The 21,553-nt window shown below is 41.9% G+C and overlaps 1 long non-coding RNA gene across 1 annotated transcript in view; it reads left to right on the top strand.

Annotated features, from left to right (window-relative positions):
* Window positions 1-21,553, top strand: part of LOC138854304 (uncharacterized) — a 355,113-nt gene that overhangs the window by 283,939 nt on the left and 49,621 nt on the right. The gene's annotated exons all lie outside the window — the stretch shown is intronic.

Below are 21,553 nucleotides of genomic sequence, written 5' to 3'. Positions count from 1 at the left end.
TCCCTCCATCTTCTTCCCTCCATCTTCTTCCCTCCATCTCCTTCCCTCCATCTCCTTCCCTCCATCTCCTTCCCTCCATCTTCTTCCCTCCATCTCCTTCCCTCCATCTCCTTCCCTCCATCTCCTTCCCTCCATCTCCTTCCCTCCATCTCCTTCCCTCCATCTCCTTCCCTCCATCTCCTTCCCTCCATCTCCTTCCCTCCATCTTCTTCCCTCCATCTCCTTCCCTCCATCTCCTTCCCTCCATCTTCTTCCCTCCATCTCCTTCCCTCCATCTCCTTCCCTCCATCTCCTTCCCTCCATCTCCTTCCCTCCATCTCCTTCCCTCCATCTCCTTCCCTCCATCTTCTTCCCTCCATCTCCTTCCCTCCATCTCCTTCCCTCCATCTTCTTCCCTCCATCTCCTTCCCTCCATCTCCTTCCCTCCATCTTCTTCCCTCCATCTCCTTCCCTCCATCTCCTTCCCTCCATCTCCTTCCCTCCATCTTCTTCCCTCCATCTCCTTCCCTCCATCTTCTTCCCTCCATCTCCTTCCCTCCATCTCCTTCCCTCCATCTTCTTCCCTCCATCTCCTTCCCTCCATCTCCTTCCCTCCATCTTCTTCCCTCCATCTCCTTCCCTCCATCTCCTTCCCTCCATCTCCTTCCCTCCATCTCCTTCCCTCCATCTCCTTCCCTCCATCTCCTTCCCTCCATCTCCTTCCCTCCATCTCCTTCCCTCCATCTCCTTCCCTCCATCTTCTTCCCTCCATCTCCTTCCCTCCATCTCCTTCCCTCCATCTCCTTCCCTCCATCTTCTTCCCTCCATCTTCTTCCCTCCATCTCCTTCCCTCCATCTCCTTCCCTCCATCTTCTTCCCTCCATCTTCTTCCCTCCATCTCCTTCCCACCATCTCTTCCCTCCATCTCCTTCCCTCCATCTGCTTCCCTCCATCTCCTTCCCTCCATCTCCTTCCCTCCATCTCCTTCCCTCCATCTCCTTCCCTCCATCTCCTTCCCTCCATCTCCTTCCCTCCATCTCCTTCCCTCCATCTCCTTCCCTCCATCTCCTTCCCTCCATCTCCTTCCCTCCATCTCCTTCCCTCCATCTCCTTCCCTCCATCTTCTTCCCTCCATCTCCTTCCCTCCATCTCCTTCCCTCCATCTTCTTCCCTCCATCTCCTTCCCTCCATCTACTTCCCTCCATCTCCTTCCCTCCATCTTCTTCCCTCCATCTTCTTCCCTCCATCTCCTTCCCTCCATCTCCTTCCCTCCATCTTCTTCCCTCCATCTCTTCCCTCCATCTCCTTCCCTCCATCTTCTTCCCTCCATCTCCTTCCCTCCATCTCCTTCCCTCCATCTCCTTCCCTCCATCTCCTTCCCTCCATCTCCTTCCCTCCATCTCCTTCCCTCCATCTCCTTCCCTCCATCTCCTTCCCTCCATCTCTTCCCTCCATCTCCTTCCCTCCATCTTCTTCCCTCCATCTCCTTCCCTCCATCTCCTTCCCTCCATCTGCTTCCCTCCATCTCCTTCCCTCCATCTCCTTCCCTCCATCTCCTTCCCTCCATCTCCTTCCCTCCATCTCTTCCCTCCATCTTCCCTCCATCTCCTTCCCTCCATCTCCTTCCCTCCATCTCCTTCCCTCCATCTTCTTCCCTCCATCTCCTTCCCTCCATCTCCTTCCCTCCATCTCCTTCCCTCCATCTCCTTCCCTCCATCTCCTTCCCTCCATCTCCTTCCCTCCATCTCCTTCCCTCCATCTCCTTCCCTCCATCTCCTTCCCTCCATCTCCTTCCCTCCATCTCCTTCCCTCCATCTCCTTCCCTCCATCTCCTTCCCTCCATCTCCTTCCCTCCATCTTCTTCCCTCCATCTACTTCACACCATCTCCTTCCCTCCATCTCTTCCCTCCATCTCCTTCCCTCCATCTCCTTCCCTCCATCTCCTTCCCTCCATCTCCTTCCCTCCATCTCCTTCCCTCCATCTCCTTCCCTCCATCTTCTTCCCTCCATCTCCTTCCCTCCATCTCCTTCCCTCCATCTCCTTCCCTCCATCTCCTTCCCTCCATCTCCTTCCCTCCATCTCCTTCCCTCCATCTCCTTCCCTCCATCTCCTTCCCTCCATCTCCTTCCCTCCATCTCCTTCCCTCCATCTCCTTCCCTCCATCTTCTTCCCTCCATCTTCTTCCCTCCATCTCCTTCCCTCCATCTCCTTCCCTCCATCTTCTTCCCTCCATCTCCTTCCCTCCATCTTCTTCCCTCCATCTCCTTCCCTCCATCTCCTTCCCTCCATCTCCTTCCCTCCATCTCCTTCCCTCCATCTCCTTCCCTCCAACTCCTACCCTCCATCTCTTCCCTCCATCCCCTTCCCTCCATCTCCTTCCCTCCATCTCCTTCCCTCCATCTTCTTCCCTCCATCTCCTTCCCTCCATCTTCTTCCCTCCATCTTCTTCCCTCCATCTCCTTCCCTCCATCTCCTTCCCTCCATCTACTTCCCACCATCTCCTACCCACCATCTGCTTCCCTCCATCTCCTTCCCTCCATCTTCTTCCCTCCATCTCCTTCCCTCCATCTTCTTCCCTCCATCTTCTTCCCTCCATCTCCTTCCCTCCATCTCCTTCCCTCCATCTTCTTCCCTCCATCTTCTTCCCTCCATCTCCTTCCCTCCATCTTCTTCCCTCCATCTCCTTCCCTCCATCTCCTTCCCTCCATCTCCTTCCCTCCATCTCCTTCCCTCCATCTCCTTCCCTCCATCTCCTTCCCTCCATCTTCTTCCCTCCAGCGTCTTCCCTCCATCTCCTTCCCTCCATCTCCTTCCCTCCATCTTCTTCCCTCCATCTCCTTCCCTCCATCTTCTTCCCTCCATCTTCTTCCCTCCATCTTCTTCCCTCCATCTCCTTCCCTCCATCTTCTTCCCTCCATCTCCTTCCCTCCATCTTCTTCCCTCCATCTTCTTCCCTCCATCTTCTTCCCTCCATCTCCTTCCCTCCATCTTCTTCCCTCCATCTTCTTCCCTCCATCTCCTTCCCTCCATCTTCTTCCCTCCATCTCCTTCCCTCCATCTTCTTCCCTCCATCTCCTTCCCTCCATCTTCTTCCCTCCATCTTCTTCCCTCCATCTTCTTCCCTCCATCTTCTTCCCTCCATCTTCTTCCCTCCATCTTCTTCCCTCCATCTCCTTCCCTCCATCTTCTTCCCTCCATCTTCTTCCCTCCATCTTCTTCCCTCCATCTCCTTCCCTCCATCTTCTTCCCTCCATCTTCTTCCCTCCATCTCCTTCCCTCCATCTTCTTCCCTCCATCTTCTTCCCTCCATCTTCTTCCCTCCATCTCCTTCCCTCCATCTTCTTCCCTCCATCTTCTTCCCTCCATCTTCTTCCCTCCATCTTCTTCCCTCCATCTTCTTCCCTCCATCTTCTTCCCTCCATCTCCTTCCCTCCATCTTCTTCCCTCCATCTTCTTCCCTCCATCTTCTTCCCTCCATCTCCTTCCCTCCATCAACCTCTGACCAGGAATGGGAGAAATGTGATTTCCAAGTGGTGTTTAGGGCGGATGTGTCCAGTGTCGTTGGATATATTATTGTGTGTGTTGCGTCTGTGTTATATTGTAAGTTATTTTGTGTTTTGTGTCTGTGTTATTGTGTGTGTTGTGTCTGTGTTATTGTGTGTGTTGCGTCTGTGTTATTGTGTGTGTTGTGTCTGTTATTGTGTGTGTTGTGTCTGTGTTATTGTGTGTGTTGTGTCTGTGTTATTGTGTGTTTTGTCTGTGTTATATTGTAAGTTATTTTGTGTGTTGTGTCTGTTATTGTGTATGTTGCGTCTGTGTTATATTGTAAGTTATTTTGTGTGTTGTGTCTGTTATTGTGTATGTTGCGTCTGTTATTGTGTGTGTTGTGTCTGTGTTATATTGTAAGTTATTGTGTGTGTTGTGTCTGTGTTATTGTGTGTGTCGTGTCTGTTATTGTGTGTGTCGTGTCTGTTATTGTGCGTGTTGTGTCTGTGTTATTGTGTGTGTCTTGTCTGTTATTGTGCGTGTTGTGTCTGTGTTATTGTGTGTGTCGTGTCTGTTATTATGTGTGTTGTGTCTGTGTTATTGTGTGTTGTGTCTGTGTTATTGTGTGTGTTGTGTCTGTGTTATTGTGTGTGTCGTGTCTGTTATTGTGTGTGTTGTGTCTGTGTTATTGTGTGTGTCGTGTCTGTTATTATGTGTGTTGTGTCTGTGTTATTGTGTGTGTTGCGTCTGTGTTATATTGTAAGTTATTGTGTGTGTTGTGTCTGTTATTGTGTGTGTTGCGTCTGTGTTATATTGTAAGTTATTCTGTGTGTTGTGTCTGTGTTATTGTGTGTGTCGTGTCTGTTATTATGTGTGTTGTGTCTGTGTTATATTTTAAGTTATTGTGTGTGTTGTGTCTGTGTTATTGTGTGTGTTGCGTCTGTGTTATTGTGTGTGTTGTGTCTGTGTTTTTGTGTGTGTCGTGTCTGTTATTTTGTGTTGTGTCTGTGTTATTGTGTGTGTTGCGTCTGTGTTATATTGTAAGTTATTGTGTGTGTTGTGTCTGTGTTATTGTGTGTGTCGTGTCTGTTATTATGTGTGTTGTGTCTGTGTTGTGTGTGTTGTGTCTGTGTTATTGTGTGTGTTGCGTCTGTGTTACATTGTAAGTTTTTGTGTGTGTTGTGTCTGTTATTGTGTGTGTCATGTCTGTTATTATGTGTGTTTCGTCTGTGTTACATTGTAAGTTTTTGTGTGTGTTGTGTCTGTGTTATTGTGTGTGTCATGTCTGTTATTATGTGTGTTGTGTCTGTGTTATTGTGTGTGTTGTGTCTGTGTTATTGTGTGTGTTGCGTCTGTGTTATTGTGTGTGTTGCGTCTGTGTTATATTTTAAGTTATTGTGTGTGTTGTGTCTGTGTTATTGTGTGTGTTGCGTCTGTGTTATATTGTAAGTTATTATGTGTGTTGTGTCTGTTATTGTGTGCGTTATTGTGTGTACACATGTGCACACACAATAACCAACATAGGCACAAAACACTTTTTGACATCCCTCGCCTCTGTCTCACACTCTGCAAAAATGCAATGCACATAAAGGGCTCGAAGATCTGGAACTCTGCCTGGACTAGCAAGAAGTCTCCTGCCCACAAATCAATTTAGGACTATACTCAAAAATCATCTCAGTTCTCAATAACAACCATACCAACACTATGCTAAACTCTAACCAAATTTAAAGCAACTCTCCCAAATATTTTATTATCCCCTAACTATTAAGATATTATTACAAACTTAAAAATATGTATCTTTGTAGCATTAATTGTACTACGTCACATTAATAATAAAGTAAATATTGTACTCTTCACCTGTCTAGAAAAGTAGTCTATTAGTATTAGGTTTAAGTCTGCCCGAAATGCCTCGGCACGATAGTGGATTTCTTTGTACCAGTCATATTATGATATGTAAAAACACATTGTAACCTTAGCAGAGAAATCAAATTTTATTTTATTGTAGGATGGTAGAAGGATGACTTTTTTAATCTAAAAATTGGACTTGCTCTTCCCTTCCTTGGATCGAGCCTGATTACTTTCCATTCTCCAGGAATAATATGACAGTGATTGGATTAGTACCTCCACCTAAATATGATGATGATGATGATGATAATAATAATAATAATAATAATAATAATAATAATAATAATAATAATAATAATAATAATAATAGACTTCTATTATCTATTATTATAATTCCTAGTACTAATAGTTAAAATATTATTTATTAAATTATTTTCATATAATAAACGTGTGGGATGTTGTACAGTGTGAAACTTGATGAAAGGGACGACGAGTTGAAGAGTTTGGGGAGTCCTGGTATACACGAAGATAACTGTAATATTTAACCTAGCTAATGTTTTCATCCTGGACGACAAATGGGCGAGGCATGACCTTTGTTTTAGTCGGTTATATATTACATGAACTCCGTTAAGAATGGTCCTCATCTTCTGATGCCCTGTTGTATGGGGCATGATGTCTTCAGCATAGGTAAAGCATCTAGAAGATTATTAAGACATTACAATGCATGGGGCTGAGAACTTCTTGTGGTGTACCTTGGGACATTTTTTAGTCTCATAAGACCATAAGAAAGAAGAAGCTATGCTGCAGGCCTGCTGGCCTAAGCTAGGCAGGTCCAACTCACACCCACACATGGTTTTAGCTTCAATGACTCTACTCGGGAGTTTGTTCCAATCATCCACAACTCTGTTACCAAACCAGTTCTTTTCTGTATCCTTTTTATCTAAATTTTTCCAGCTTGAACTCATTGCTTCGAGTCCTGTCTTGGTTAGATATTTTTAGCACGTTATTTTCATCTCCTTTATTCATTCCTATTTTCCATTTGTACACCTCAAATATATCCCCCCTAATTCGACGCCTTTCTAGAGAGTGCAGATTCAGGGCCCTCGGACTATCTTCATAGGAAAGATTTCTGATATATTGACTCAACTTTGTCCATTCTGTAATACGGTGACTAGTATTGCGCAGCTTAATCTAAATGAAACCTAACATGAGGACTCCTGTTATTTATACTTATTGATATGAATCCAAGAATTCTATTTGCTTTATTGCGAACACTTAAGCGTTTTCAAAACCTTTGTAGAGAGAAGAGGATATTCACTTGACATACAACCTATTATCCAGGTTACAGCAAATATTCATCTTGGCTAATTCATGGAAGATTACAGCTCTGTTTTATATACCAAGTGCAGATTATGGATTAAGAAATGTGATAAAATTAGTAGTAGCCTACGCACGTTTCCCTTTCATAAAACCAGACATGATGCGAGTTGTTGTCTGATTCTGGAGTATAGTCTGTTAACTATTATTCTTTCAAATGTTTTCAAAGAGTATTAATCTTTAAGACTGGTGTAACTGTATGCTGCGGCTTAGCAGTAGTCACGACCAGACTTTTAGTTCAGGAAATAGAAAGTACACCTTCGGTATAACTAAGATTCTACAGGGTTATCAAAGGGTTATCAGAGCCTGGTCTTAAAGTTCTGAAGATATCATAAGTTATACCGTCCTCTCCAGGAGCTGTTGAACGACCTTTATTTAATACAATGTTTTAACTCGTACTCACTGAAAGGGCAGACAACCACTCTTTTAAATGTTTTCGTCTAGCGTAATAACTTAATTTTAACTTATCTTCAGAAGCATCTTATAGGTTTGTTGAAGTGAGATGGGTGAGTTTCATGCCTGGATCTTATGACCCAGTTATTTATGAAGTCATTAGCATTTTTGGGAAAGTAAGGATAAACAACAGTACTATTCTTCTTCCTAGTTATTTTATTTATACGTTTCCAGACTAGACTGAGGGGGGGTGGGTAGATCTGTTTAACCTGTTAACAGATTGATAAATTAGACGCATATACAACACTTGGGCATCTTTATTGAGAAAACTATTCGCCACACAGTGGCTTCATCAGTCCAATACAAAAAAGAATGATGATCAGAAGGAGTTTGAGGTAATCAGTCCCTCAGCCTGGCTGAAGGACTGATTACCTCAAATCATTTATGTCCTCATTTATATATAATTACCTCCACGTATTTTATATTTATTTATTTACCTATATGTGGCTGCAGGGGATTGAACCCGGATTTTTGGCCACTACTGTGTTCACTCCTATCTGCGTGAGAGCCTTATCATACCTAGTCTTAAAGCTGTGTGTGGATTCTGCCTGTATTATTTTTCCTGACCACTTTAAGGCTAAAGAAGTATTTCTTAACATCGCTGCGACTCGTCTGTGTTTCACTTTCCAGCTGTACCCCCGTGTACCCGGCACTGTTGATATGCTGACAACAACTCGTAACTGACTCATTTCCCAGCATTCTAACAACACTTCACAACCTACAGTGTCATTTCCCAGTATTGTTGATATAACAGTTCACACACTAGCATAATTTATCAGGATGCCCGTGTCAGAACAACAGCACATTACAAGGCAGCTTCATTTCCCATCAACGTGTACACATAGACTACAGTGTTCAAGGCAGCCTCATTTCTCAATGTTGTGGATATAAAGAACACGGGGAGAGGGGTGACTCGGGGAGTGACGTAGGAGTATAGAGGAGATAGGGGGGGGGTGTGGAGAAGTCGGGAAGACTCTTATGAGTAGCTGCGACTCTCTTATTTGTTTATGTGGCAGCCTTTGAGATCCCTTTTAGTAGTCCCCAGTCCAATTTGTCTGGTGCACCGGCTACACGCTGTCGGGGCGACGGGGAAGAGCAGCAGCAGAAGGACGAAGAGTGAAGGAAGAGGAAGAAGAGCAAAAGGATGAAAAAGCTTTTATTTGTATTAACACTGAGAGTTAGTAACCCAGGATAACCCAGTAAAGCCACTATGGCTGGCTTCTTTCCATTGGGGTTCATTGGTTCTCTTCCCCAGGATGCAACCCACGCCAGTCGACAAAAATCTCCTGATACTTAGTGAATAAGGACAACATGTGTAAAGAAACTTGTTAACACGTTTCGTCCCAACCGGGAATCTAATACTTGTTCCTTTCCGTCGTGAGCCGACCCTTCTACCATCGAGGTATCATCATGTGATTGTATGAAAAAGTTTATCTTTGGAAGATATACAAGTGAGGGAGTGTGAAAAAGGAAAAGAAATGCAAAGCATAACAAAATGAAGTTATATTTCATGTGATATTGTTGATGTGACCAGGCATGTGGTAGATTGGTAGACATTACCGTCTTGTCACGTGACGGTGAAATTGAAGCCTCCTCAACGTTTTGCACATAAAATGTATGGACTACTAAGACCCTCTAACGCAGTGTTCCACCAGAACCAATTTTCCCCTGAATTGGGAGCGCCACGCATCCTAGCTAAACACGTAACCAAACTCTGAGGCACCGATAGCTGCACTCATCTCAAACACTTGAGTGACCTCAACAGTATCTGTGGCATACACATAAGAGATAAGAAACTATCTCTACCCTGGACGAGACTTCACCATTCAGCAAGGTGCCTACGTCTCAAGCCATTGATATCCTACGCTGAACAAATTCTGTGGCTCTCTTGATCGACCTATCCTTGCCCGTGACTTGTGGACTTCAATGAACTCTCGGCGTGTTTCAATTGTTTCTCCTCTCTTGCCTCCTTCATTAGACCCTCAGCTTACCAGTGGAATCCCCTGGCGAACTTCTTAATGGAGTGTCTTCAAGCTGAACGACTTTTCTCATTACACCTAGAAGATTTGATGTCTGTGATCTCCAGAGGAAGAGCAACCAGGTTGAACCTTGATGAATACGACACATGCGCTACACCTCTGTATCCTCACTGACGAAATCTTCCGCCTGCGCAAAATGATTTTTTTGTCGATCTAATACTGTGACCACTATTGCACTGGAGACAGTTAAGTAGTGGAAGGGCAATTATACGGTCTTGAGTCCCTTAGCCTTGATTTTTCAAGGCTAAAGGACCGAACACTTACCAAGATTAATGGACTGAACACCTATCACCACTTCTTCCACTGTCTCCAATATATTAGTTGCTTCATTATTAGGCTTAAAAACAGTCTGCTGCGCAGGCGAAACCACTTGTCAATAAAGACACTCATGTATAGCACATGTGTATTATACGTCAACTTGTTGGCATTGTATAACATTAATGTAATGAGAGGTTGAACCTTCCATACTGTATATACTTGGAGAGGAATCCAGCGACACACTGTCCTTTTAAGATGAAGCCTAGAGAGCTGGAGATATGTTTCCTCAAAGATTCCTAGAGCGCGGATGAAATGTTTCGCCTGCGCTCTAGGCTTCATCAGTCGATTACAGAGACGTCAACACTGATGGAAGACGAAGTGGAGAGATAGTTAATGTAATCAGTCCATCAGCTTTGGACCACGATAATAAGCCTCTTATTCTCATCATAACTACCTTACCACTCTGTCTACATCGTCATCCGTCAGTGCTGATGTCTGTAACTGACTGACTGAATCCTGAAGTGCAGGATTCCTAGTGTTACCCATGTGTCTTAGTCTTCATCTTGTCGGTAATATACATACACAATTTTGTAACTTTTTAAGATGCTGTACCCTACCAGTTCGACAGCAGCCTTCGTAAGCCTGCCAGTCTAAACGATCTACTTCCATCAGGACACCTGGCGTAACCGCGATCTTTTCACGGGTTTCTTCATTGGAACTTATAGTGAATTTCCTGAAAAAAGTTATTTTTTTCCCTTAAACACCTCGGTCAGATTACACTACCTTCGTCAGGGATTGCAGGCGATGTGCCCTGAGCATGGTGTTCCACAACGTTACTGCCATATCGAGTAGGGTAGCAGCACATTACGGGTGTTCCCACAGTGTAACTATCATTTAGAATAGTGTAAAAGAGCACTATGGGGGTTCCCATAATTTATCTATTGTATAGAATAGTGTAGTAACACACTACGGGGGGTTCCACGATGTATCTATCTTATTGAAAAGTGTAGAAATACACTTCGGGGGCTCCCACAATATATATATTGTATAAAATAGTATAGAGGCACACTACGGGGCTGTCACACAAAGTAGGGTGGCAACACACTACTGGAGTTTCCACAGTGTATCTCCCATACAGTGTAGCAGCATACTGCAGGTGTTCCCACACTGTAAATCCTTCCCATTATTCATCATTTTCGTTTCTTCAGTGACTTGTTTGCCGGCCTAGAAAGTTGTTTACCCTCGGCCCGGGACCTGGGAGACCTTTGTTGTTGTTCTTCACTCTGGCCGCTCTCTTATGTGACGGAAATTTTCCGGATTTTCCCAGGTGGCTTCGTGGGCCCTGTCTTAGACCTTCCACGCGTCCCAATCCTCCGAAGCTCCTTACAAACTTGTCTGAAAGAGATCTACTGGCTTTATTTTCTGTTTCGTTGTCGGGTATACTGCTTGTTGGATTTTCTGGGTTTTGTGGAATTTACGAGGCGATGGTGAAAAATGGATTAAATTAGTGATGCATGGAGCCGAAGTCAGGGTCGGGGGCCATGTATCGAATGCAGTCTTCAAGTTTGTGGAATAATTACTGAGCTAATGAAGGTAAAGGCGTACAGACTACCGTTCGCCAAGTCTCCGTTTCATTGCCCATTTGCCCATTAAACTGTTAGCTTGTAACGAGGTTAAAACCACTTTTGTATGCATCAGCGCCAATTTAGGGTTGGTGACTAGGCCCTGATGGCGTAGCTTTCCCGCCATAATTAGCGAAGATGGCGGCATCTTTGCCCGCGAAAACGAATTAGCTTCAGCGTAAGGTTATTAGACGTGACGTTACCTGCTTACATGCACAGGTAATTGTTCAGGCGTTGTCTCAAGCTCTCACCTGCTGACGTTACCTGCTTACATGCACAGGTAATTGTTCAGGCATTATCTCAAGCTCTCACCTACTGACGTTACCTGCTTACATGCACGGTTTAGTGCACAGGTGGAGAGAGGGGGTGAGCCTTGTTGCTCCTGGGGGTCCAGAAATTAAGAGACGTGTGGAGAGGGACCAGGGGTTGGCAGTAATGCTTATTAAACACTAGGGCTGTGTCAAGGTTATTACGGTTTTCCCACTCTTTTCCATTGGAGTTGGGACTAGAGCTAAATTCTGGAAGTTTTTGTGGCAACGTGAGGAGTTCTACATAAAAAAAATGTGTGGTTGTCACAGCTACGGGACTTTGTTAGCTTTCACGGACACTTTGGCGGACACCTACTTGCCATACCCTGAAGCTGAAAGGGGTGGAGCCGCCAGCTACAGGAAGACTCAGAACACCCGCAGATATGAAGGCCTACCCCCGTGCTATAACTTCTTTCCAGTGGGGTCAGAGACCCATGGAGCATGGGGCAAGTGTGCTCTAAAGTTCCTCAAAGAACTGGGTGAGAAGCTCGTCACAGAAACTAAGGATCACAGAGCGGCCAGCTTCCTCTTTCAGAGACTCAGTGTTGCGATCCAGAGAGGAAATACCTGCAGCATTCTGGGCACGCAGCCCACTGCCGGGGAGCTGGACGAAGCATTCGAGATGTAGGCTCTGTGATGTTATTTATGTTGTTCTATTCCCCATTGTATTTTGTCAATGTATTTTTTTAAGTAAAGTCCACAAAGAATATAGAATAAAGATGGGTGGTAGGAGAAGAAAATATTCAAACAGCTCCGGGGAGAACCTGAGTTTTCCCTGAAGTAGGCTACGTGTATTCTTTTCTCTGAGCATGAGGGTCACCAGTCAAGTTCCATAGGTGGTACCTCCCTATATTTTATATATATTTTAAAGTTCCCCCACCAGTAGCTTTTTAACTCGTGGTTCTTGGCTTGGTTGGTAGCATCATCAGCTCACACACTGAGGATTCAGAATCGTTCCCGGCACGGGTGAAATATTGGGCATGGTTCCTTAAACCTGTTGTCCCTGTTCACCTAGCAGTAAGTAGGTACCTGGGTGTTAGCCGACTGTTGTGGGCCGCATCCTGAAGAGCAAGAATAACCTAAATTGCCCGAAATGCTCTGCATAACCAGGAGCTTTCTATACAGTATGCCAATGAAGTCAGCTAGGTCTGTAATATTTGTATAATGTAGAAATAAAAATTATATATATATATATATATATATATATATATATATATATATATATATATATATATATATATATATATATATATGCATATATACTCGTATATATATAATTGCAGATTAGGCTGCTATCAGGAAATGGAGCGGGACATTTATTTGTCATGAAATGTTAGTTCAGCGGTGTAATCAAATTTTATTCCCTGTTATGCTTTGTACCAGCAGGAGAATTTAATTTTTACGTGTATTTTTAATATCGCTAATAATTTTCAGTTTTATATTTTTATTAATATAAAGCGTTTAATGGAATTTATGGTAGGAATACCATTAATCGTTATCAGTGATGGGGGAGTTGTTTATATTTCAGTTTAATGGACCCCCTAGTGGAAGTAAGTCAGATTGACTTTACTGAGCTATTTTGGGTTAAATTTACATGTTTTTAATATGTACACCTATAACATATATGTGTCCTCGAAATAGTCATGCATTACCTTTATTGGCTGGTTTATTTGCTTTAAAGCCTATCGACTTCACGAGGGTCATCACGTATTCATGGGCACTTGTGACAGTCACCAGCTCTATCTCTGTAAAATATAGTACAGTGTGCATGTTAATTGGGACATGATGAAATAAGACATTTATTTGGAAAATTAATGTTTATTTGAAAAATGCACGGTAATGATGTGACAGATAATTGTTTTAATAAGAGACTTGACTACCCTTTGCTTTTATAAGCATTGCTACACAGTGTGGCATAGAATCGACCAGTGCTAAAAATTATTTTGGCAAGTTCTTCATCGTGGTAATAGGTCCTAATAAACAGCAACAATTTTTTTTTATAAACAGCAACAATTAGCCTTTACAAAGTCCAGTTTCGCGATCCTGCGTTTGGTTATTGCTCATAGATTCTCAGTTGGTCATCACTGCTGCATGACCAGTGATGTTTAGGAATGAGAATGTTTAAAGGCCATAAACTGAACTTTATTAATGATAAAATAAATAATCGTAGTAATATTGAGGAAATATAAACTCAAATATCACTTTGAGTACAGGCAACAGATCTTACATTTATTCATCTTCAACAATGAAAAAAAAAACTTGAAAAATAAGAAAAACACTAGTTCCAATTTAACCTTGAGTACAGGTAACATCTCAATGAATTTATTTCATTTCCTTGCTTTCACTTGTGCAAAATCATCTATCACATCATTAAAATCAATGCTCTTCCCTACGTAGGCCTATTTGTACTGTGTAATCCTATAATAGGCTATATAGAAACGAAGGATTTTTCTCTTAGGTTGCTGCAACATGGTTTTGGTCATTATTGTTACCTTCTTTAGAGGCTCTATGATGTCACCCCTTAAGTGGTGTCACCTGGGGCGGCCCGCTTCCCCTTACGATGCCCCTGGTCTGATCTGCTCCATAACAAACTTCATTCTATTAAGCCGAGTAAAGGTTTCTGGCCATCTTCTTGTCATCACTGTTGAGGGTGGGAGACTACTCTCCCCCGTCTTCACATCAGCCACACATGTCGTACTCATGGGTATTCTATTAAGCCGAGTAAAGGTTTCTGGCCATCTTCTTGTCATCACTGTTGAGGGTGGGAGACTACTCTCCCCCGTCTTCACATCAGCCACACATGTCGTACTCATGGGTATCTCATGGAGAAGCCCCCTGTTCCTCTCTGTGAGAATTGTCAGGTTCCAGTATGTTAGCCACATTCTGTTGGATTACCCACTCTATCAACGAGCACGCAGAATTTGCCTCCAACGTCGTCTCCGCTCTGCTGCCCTTTCTTTACCTTCCCTTCTTGCTGATGGACCCTCCTTTAATCCACTAATCCACACTCTCTCATTGACTTTTTGACAGCAACTGATTTACTACACAAACTCTGATGATGATGCCTCTAGCACTCCCCTCAGTCCTTTCTACCTCAGTCTCTTGCTACCCTCTACCCCAGCACTATCCACTGCCCCGCTGTACTCCATAACCTAATAATCATCCCTTTCCCTCTTGCTACCCAATACCCTTGCATCCTTCCCTGCCCTGCTGCACTGTATAACCCTTGTGGTTTAGCGCTTCTTTTATATTATAATACAGTAATTCACTTCCATTAGCAAGTTTTGCTTCATTAACTTCAAGTTACTATTCCAACTACACTAAATTTACTACTGTACTTATATTATTAGTAAGTTTTGTTTCTTTGAGTTAGATTGACTAATTCCATCATCACTAACTTTACTACTTATAACATATTATAAGGAGCTCAGTAGTCTCAATCCTTAATTTTCATTAAAATTTGTTTCTTTGGGTTAGATTGACTAATTCCATTATCACTAACTTTACTACTTATAACATATTATAAGTAGCTCAGTAGTCTCAATCCTTAATTTTCATTAAGATTTGAGAAGCTACCTCTCATACTCAGCAAACATGCCTAAATACATGCATTATTCTGGGTGCAAATCCTTCCAAGATTTCTTTGGATTCTTTATTAAAAAATGCCATCATGACAAATTCATTCTAAGAAATGAATTACTAGATTGGTATTTTGAGTACTGTGAACGTGAAGGTGTTGCCGCAGCCTCTCCAGTTAATATTGGTCGCACCCTCAGTAGGATGGGCATCAGGGCTGACAGAAGGGTAGGAGGACATAACGGTTTGGATCAACAGTATGCTTATTCTGGATTGGCATGGAGGGACTGTCCACCAGATTACTGTCCAGAAGTTATCATAGAGGAAGGTGAAGAAAATATTGATCCTCTCCTCCTAACATACTGTTACGTCCCCTTGATGAGACTTTGTGAAGGATCACTTGATGTTGCCATGGAATGAACGAAAGTATGGAGAGAATGAAATATTTTTAAAATGTGAGGCTTTTTAATGTTATTTTGAACAAGGAAAACATTTTATTTTTTTATTAAGAAGTTATTATTTTTATTTTAGATAAGGAGAAGTTTTTATTATTATTATTATTATTATTATTATTATTATTATTATTATTATTATTATTATTATTAAGAAATTATTATTATTTTAGATAAGGAAAACTTTTTATTGTTATTATTATTATGTATGAGACTCAAGATCTTCCACATTATCTTCAAGTTCTCAAGATGGACAATGAGTTAAGATTGTTGTTATTATTATTTACACAATTTCCAGAATATTTATGTTACCAGGATGAACCAGAAGAACCCATGATAAATTATGAACCTCAGTTTTTTCAACTCAAAGACATTACCAGCTATAGAAAATACAGTTAAGAAAGATATATAAACTTTTAATGAATTTGAAAATATATAAAAAAGTTAGCATAAGAGAATAATAAGAGATTTCACCGCAGTATCGAGTTAGGGAGAGAAGAAAGGCCATCTGGTTAGGCCTCATTTAGACTATGCTGCTCAGTTCTGAGTCACCGTATTACAGAATGGATATAAATGCTCTGGAAAACGTACAGAGGAGGATGACAAAGATGATCCCATGTATCAGAAATCTTCCCTATGAGGATAGACTGAGGGCCCTGAATCTGCACTCTCTTGAAAGGCGTAGAATTAGGGGGATATGATCGAGGTGTATAAATGGAAAACAGGAATAAATAAAGGGGATGTAAATAGCGTGCTGAAAATTTCCAGCCAAGACAGGACTCGCAGCAATGGTTTCAAGTTGGAAAAATTCAGATTCAGAAAAGATATAGGAAAGCACTGGTTTGGTAATAGAGTTGTGGATGAGTGGAACAAACTCCCGAGTGCAGTTATTCAGGCTAAAACGTTGTGTAGTTTTAAAAATAGGTTAGATAAATACATGAGTGGGTGTGGGTGGGTGTGAGTTGGACCTGACTAGCTTGTGCTGCTGGGTCTGGTGCAGTGCTCCATCCATGAGTGGAGATGATCAGACTGGGTGGGTCATTGGGCTAATCCGAAGGGAGGGGTCATTGGGGGGACATGGACCTGCTCCGCATGGGTCAGTAGGCCTGTTGCAGTGTTCCTTCTTTCTTATGTTCTTAAGAGGTTCGCCTTTGCTCCATTGTCACTACCACTGATCTGTATCCATGTACTTCAAAATGCGCCGCAGCTGAAAATATAATTTTTGTCGTTCATCCCTTATGATCGAGTGCCTACCGCAGCCGTTTTTTCTTCATACAAGCAATCACTAATTGTTTTTTATCGGCATTCTGGCAGTTCTGCCAACTTCAAGGAACCTTCCTTGAACAAGTGAGAAATCAACATTTACGCCAGCTGAAGCCTAATCTCTGTGTAGATCATGGCTAGTATTCTTGGGATCCTTCACACTACGTATTTCTTATGATAACCTTGTCATTGTGAGGTATCTTGCATTTTCTTCCACATCGTCAACGCAGCACTCCACGATCACCATTGTCATCAGCTCTCTTCAGAATCCAACCAACATTTGACTTTACTGTTGTCAAATTTTCGACCATCTGTCTGATACTCAAATCAGCATGTTTTCTAAGAGCTACAATACTTGCACGCATCTTAGGTGTAACATCCATCATGAATTTCAGCACTAATCGTGAATTGAAGGAGAGAATTTGGCGAAACCACATTCACTCAGGGAGCACGCTTTCAGGAATAGCCTTACAGAACAACAGCTGGATGGTTGCCAGGAGTCAGTAGCAAACTCTTACGAAAAGAAAAGAATCCAGTCCCAAACTACATTAATTAAGCAGGAGATCAAGACATTTCAGATAATTACAAAATTTACTCCTGTCCTAATTAATATGCACATTACTGTACAACTAGCATAAAATTAATTGATGTGTATCAAGCACTTTATAGAAAACTTGTTACGCAGAACATTTGGAGCAGCCTTAAGATTAATAACTACTGACAAATTATTTTAATTTAGTTTAATAGAATGCTATGCTTTGCAGTCATTGACATTTTATGTAATAATTTAGTTTGTGATTTATGAAACCAGTCCCGGATACTGTAATACCTTGAATACCTAATTAGACTAGTGGATGAGTCCACTATGACCCCGCCTCCTCCTGCTTCGCCTCACCTGACTACAGTATATAAGCCACTTCTACGGCCCTATGCTGTACTTTCTTCAAGATTGATAGACTGAACACATCGACTCCAGGCTGAGGGACTGATTACCTCAACTCCTCCTCTCCTTACACCTTTCTGCTTTGTTTTGGACTGATGAAGTCACTGTGTGGCGAAACGTTTCTTCAGTAAAGATTCTCATATGTTGCCAAATGTCTCAATCTTCAACCTGTCGGTTTCAAACCATTCATCACACTCTTGGTGTATATTGTTTGCAAGACTATTAAAACATTTATGCACATTAGTACGTTTATGTAGATGTCATGGGCATATTTAAGTACATAGATTTAATTTGAGATAGCCCAGTCAAACTTATATTAAAACGTCGATATGTTTTTTTTTGTATATATAAACAATAGGTTTGTGTGCCCATGTGGCGGGCGAGGCGGCAAGCGGTGGCTTCTCAATCTCCGTTTGGGATCACACACTACGCTGCCAACACCTCGAAAATTATACCTTTCTCCAAAACTCTCACTCCAGGTTTCTCATCCCTGTCTCTTAGATCCACCACCCTGAGCTTGTGATTACCTAGAGGACGCGCATACGGGAGATAATTGAGGGCCGGGCGAGTAGCGGTGTGTGAGATGGGTGGTGTTGCCTCGGGTGCAGCAGGAAGCTTAACGGAATGTTATGACAAGTAACTTTGACTATGGGCAAAGTCCTGAGGGAAGTGGCGGTGTCCTCCTCGTCTCATATCAACGCTCATCAGGTCTCATCTTGGCCACCCCACAATGACCCACGCATTGCAAAATGCATCGTTACGCTCCCCGCCTCTTCACTTTCCTGCACAGTGCTTATATTTTGAAAATATCGGAGGGGGTGTTCACTTTCCGAGACCCAATACCTCGCTAAATATTTTTCCTTTAGGTCTGAATCTAATTTATTGCCAGACACTTGTTTACATTCGACATAAGAAGAAGAATAGAGCAGCGAAGTAATAAGAAGTCGTTGATCCGTAGTGAAAATGTGGAGAGAGCCGGAGCGCCGTGTCCATCATGCTCGTTAAGGCGGGAAAATTGAAGTTTGCCCGCCAAGATGAGGTTTTGGCGGGATTCAGTACTGAGATTTGGCGGGAAAACTAATCCTGCAGTCCAGCTGACTTAAGGCCAAGTGCCTCGCATCTACCAAACTACAAGTGGGTGGTACGGGTCAATTTCTATCCACTAATGGATTTTGAGATGAAACATGGAGGGCAGAGACCGATCAATGTGGTATTAGCCACGTCTCAAGCTACCCTTGAGGGTTCTTCACTATGACTCCCTTCTTAAACTTCCTTACAATCAACGCTGCAGTTAATATTTGTCATGAAAAGTGGGTGACAGATATAGCAAGGATAATACCTCAAGCTTACCTGAGACAGCCACCTGACGTCCTCTCTCTGACGAGTGACTTAAGATATCACCCTGGCAAGATATAAGTAACCATTTCCGTCCTCAGAGTTATCTGAAGAACGTCTCAGTTGGAGACCGAATGTGTTTTTCTTATTACTCTCTCTCTCTCTCTCTCTCATTATATATATATATATATATATATATATATATATATATATATATATATATATATATATATATATATATATATATTCATTTATGTTAATGTAAAAATTAATAATTTTGTACCAAAAGAACTTTAGAAAACTTACCTAACTTTATTATAACAAGCACAATTTAATTTAGCCTAATGTAACTAAATATATTTTCGATAAGTTTACAATAATTTAATAATAAACAAACAATGAAATATATTTTCTTAGGTTCAGAATGATTTTCGATTGCCTTATTCGGCAAGAAGAACGTTGCTATTTAAGCCAAAATTGCAAGCTTTACCTATTCGGCACGACATATTATATATATATATATATATATATATATATATATATATATATATATATATATATATATATATATATATATATATATATATGTATATATATATGTCGTGCCGAATATGTAAAACTGGTTAATTAGCAAGAACTCATTTAAAATTAAGTCCTTTCTAAAATTTTCTCTTATACGTTTAAAGATATATTTTTTTTCAATTTTAACTTTGCACCAAAAGAATCTTAGAAAACTTACCTAACCTTATTATAACAAGAACAATTTATTTTAGCATAACCTAACTAAATATATTTTAGATTTGTTTAAAATAATTTAATACTAAACAAACACAGTGAAATATATTTTTTCCCTTAGGTTCAGAATGATTTTGGCGAAATTATTGCATACACAAATTTTCACTTGTCCTATATGGCAAGATGAGCGTTGCTATTTAAGCCAAGATCGCAAGTTCTGCCTATTCGACACGACATATATATATATATATATATATATATATATATATATATATATATATATATATATATATATATATAGATATATGTATGTATATAATCCTAAGCCCATTCATGCGCGCTGTTTATATATGTCGTGCCTAATAAGCCGAACTTGCCGAATAGACCGAACTCTCTTAAGTGGGGCCTGTTAGCTAAGAACAGGAAATTGAAGCTAACTGGGCACAGGCTTACTAAAACTGTACAGTTGAAGATTGGAAAAGCGTCGCCTGGTCTTACGAATCGTGATTTCTGCTGCAGATGGTAGGGTCGGAATTTGGCATAAGCTCCCTGGATCCATCCTGCCTTGTGTCAGCGGTTCAGGCTGGTGGCGGTGGTGATGTAATGGTGTTAGGAATGTTTTCCTGGCTCCATAATACCAATTGAGCATCGTTTCAATGCCACAGCCAGCCTGGGTATCGTTGCTGACCAAGTGCATCCCTTTAGGGCTACAGTCTACCCATCTTCCAGTGGCTACTTCCAGGAGGATAATGCGCCATGTCGTAAAACACATGTCATCTCAAGCTGGTTCCACGAACATGACAATGAGTTCAGTGTACTTAAGTGGCCTCCACAGCCACCTCTGGGATGTAGTGCAGGCGACAAGTCTGCAGCAACTGAGTCGTGTTCACATATCAACATGAACTAGGATCTCTAAGGAATGTTTCCAGCACATTGTTGAATCCATGCCACGAAGAATTCAGGCTGTTCTTGGGGCCTAGGGAAGCCTTACCTAGTGCTAGAAGGATGTACCTAATAAAGTTGCCTTTGAGTATATATCGCACCAGTCTCACCTTACATTACTAATCGAGGGTTGTTATATACTTGCTCTTCACACTGTTCGAGACCTTTCTGACTGCGGGAGTGTAGTTTCTATCTCATGAGGTTGAGGATCGAGCTTTCATCTCTCCTAGTGGGTTTATCGCAACATAATGTATCCCTGTGTAGCGCTGAGGACCTTTTTGAGTATAGGGTCATTTATTATTATATATTATTATTTGTATTATTATTATTATTTTCATATTTATCATTATTATTATTATTTGAAAAATCTTAAGTTTATTATAATCGTCCCAAGAAGGTTGGAGAAAGGGGGTTAACTTAGCATGCAGGTGTGTGTGTGTGTGTGTGTGTACTCACCTATTTGTACTCACCTATTTGTGGTTGCAGGGGTCGAGTCCTAGCTCCTGGCCCCGCCTCTTCACCGGTTGCTACTAGGCCCTCTCTCTCCCCGCTCCATGAGCTTTATCAAACCTCGTCTTAAAACTGTGTATGGTTCCTGCCTCCACTACGTCATTTTCTAGGCTATTCCACTGCCTTACAACTCTATGACTGAAGAAATACTTCCTACTATCTCTCTGACTCATTTGTGTCTTCAACTTCCAATTGTGGCCTCTTGTTTCTGTGTCCCCTCCTTGGAACATCCTGTCTTTGTCCACCTTGTCTATTCCACGCAGTATTTTATATGTCGTTATCATGTCTCCCCTGACCCTCCTGTCCTCCAGTGTCGTCAGGCCGATTTCCCTTAATCTTTCTTCATAGGACATTCCCCTTAGCTCTGGAACTAACCTTGTCGCAAACCTTTGTACTTTCTCTAGTTTCTTGACGTGCTTTATCAAGTGC

The sequence above is a fragment of the Cherax quadricarinatus genome, chromosome 54 (assembly GCF_038502225.1).
Source record: "Cherax quadricarinatus isolate ZL_2023a chromosome 54, ASM3850222v1, whole genome shotgun sequence".
In the NCBI taxonomy this organism is placed as follows: domain Eukaryota; kingdom Metazoa; phylum Arthropoda; class Malacostraca; order Decapoda; family Parastacidae; genus Cherax; species Cherax quadricarinatus.
Note: the sequence above shows the minus strand (reverse complement) of the source record. Positions and strands in the feature narration are given on the sequence as shown.